This window comes from Neovison vison, chromosome 5, assembly GCF_020171115.1.
Source record: "Neovison vison isolate M4711 chromosome 5, ASM_NN_V1, whole genome shotgun sequence".
In the NCBI taxonomy this organism is placed as follows: Eukaryota; Metazoa; Chordata; class Mammalia; order Carnivora; family Mustelidae; genus Neogale; species Neogale vison.
Genome location: NC_058095.1, coordinates 116759389 through 116760945, shown reverse-complemented (window position 1 = coordinate 116760945; position 1557 = coordinate 116759389). Strand labels below are relative to the sequence as shown.

The window sequence follows — 1557 nt, the reverse complement described above, 5'->3', positions numbered from 1 at the left end:
CGGCAGAAAAAAAAAGAGACAGCGCAACTTCTGTATCCCCCGTACCTAGAATAGTGCCAGGTATGGGGTAGGTACTCCATACAGAAGTCTAGAAAGATGTAAATGGACAGGAAACTAGGGGTATGGAGAGACTGCTTAGAAAGCATTTGGTAATGGTGAATGTGAAAGAAAATAAGGGCTAACCTTTGGTGGGAATAGAGTAGACAGGAAAGATTAATACTTAACTACAAATTATTTCAGGCATGGATCATGATGGAAAGGGATGGGCGGTGGAGGCAGATGGGCTCTGGTTCAGATCCCAGACTCCCAACTTAGAGGTTGTGGGGCCATGTGCAAAATGCTTCATCTCTCCACACCTCAATTTTCTCCCCAGTGCAAAAGGGAAAACACCCTCTTTTTGGATTGCTATAGGTTACGGAGAAGTCAAATGCTTCGAGTTATGGCCTTGGTGCTAGCAGGAGAGTGATGCATATTTCAACATATTTTAAAAATAGGATTAGATATTTTATCTGTGTTGAACCTCCACACCGAGATTTTAAGTTGTGCAAAGTAATGCATATACCCTTTATAACTTTTCTATCGTCCGATGTTCTTAGTATGGCCCTCTTGGTATTTTTCACAGGATACCAAAAATAAAGCTATCATGAAAACTCCCATTTCTTGAACACGCATGATCTGATTTTAGTACTGACCAAATATTATGAAGTGTATGTATATCTAATATCTTTGACATATTAGAAGGCATGTTCAGAGTGGTAAAGTAATCTGTCCATGGTCACACAGCATATAAACAAAGGAACTGAGATTCAAATTCAAATCTTTTTGGAAAACAAATTCATCCCCTGCTATTCTCATATACCTATTATGGTGTTTTGTGGTTCCTGAATTGACAACATTTTCCCCAGGGTGAGATACATCTATGTTTTATAATAACTTTTCAAAACTATAGCTGCTCTTTGCTTACCACATTTCACACCACATCCCTAAAATGGTTATTCATGTTGCCTCTTTCTTTGCAGACTTCTAATGACTCCCTACTACACTTTGATCCAAAAATAAATGTTAGATTATGACCTTTGAATGTTTACTCCAAATTGTCATTTCTCCTTCTTATTTACCATCTAAGTTTATGACCCTTGGCGGGTAGCTCTACAAACGTTTCCGCAGTTCAAAACCAGTGGGTCTCAAACTGCAGGAGTGGGGGCTTAACCAAAGGAGCATAAATTAACATAACTTGGAGAACTTTTTTTTTTTTTTTCCAAATTTCCACCCTATTTCTACACTTGATCTTAGCCAAAAGGCCGAGAAGCGATCCACCCTATTTCTTAACAGACATTCCCAGGTGTGGGGCTCCAAGCATGAGAATTTTGGAAAGCTCTCCAGTACTCAGATGCACATGCATGGTGCCTCTCAGGGCTGAAAGGGACCACCCAGGAGAGTGAGGTATCATCACTGCCTTGCATAATGCCTCTGTGGTGGTAGCATGGCTACAAATGCTGTCCTCTTTCACTTGGCAAGAGAGAAACAGAAGAGAGAAAGGAAACAAAGCTCTCACCT

At 40.3% G+C, this 1557-nt stretch overlaps 1 pseudogene; it reads right to left on the bottom strand.

Annotated features, from left to right (window-relative positions):
• Positions 1-1153: 1153 nt before the first annotated feature.
• On the bottom strand, positions 1154-1313 carry LOC122907937 (annotated as a pseudogene).
• Between the last annotated feature and the right edge of the window lie 244 nt (positions 1314-1557).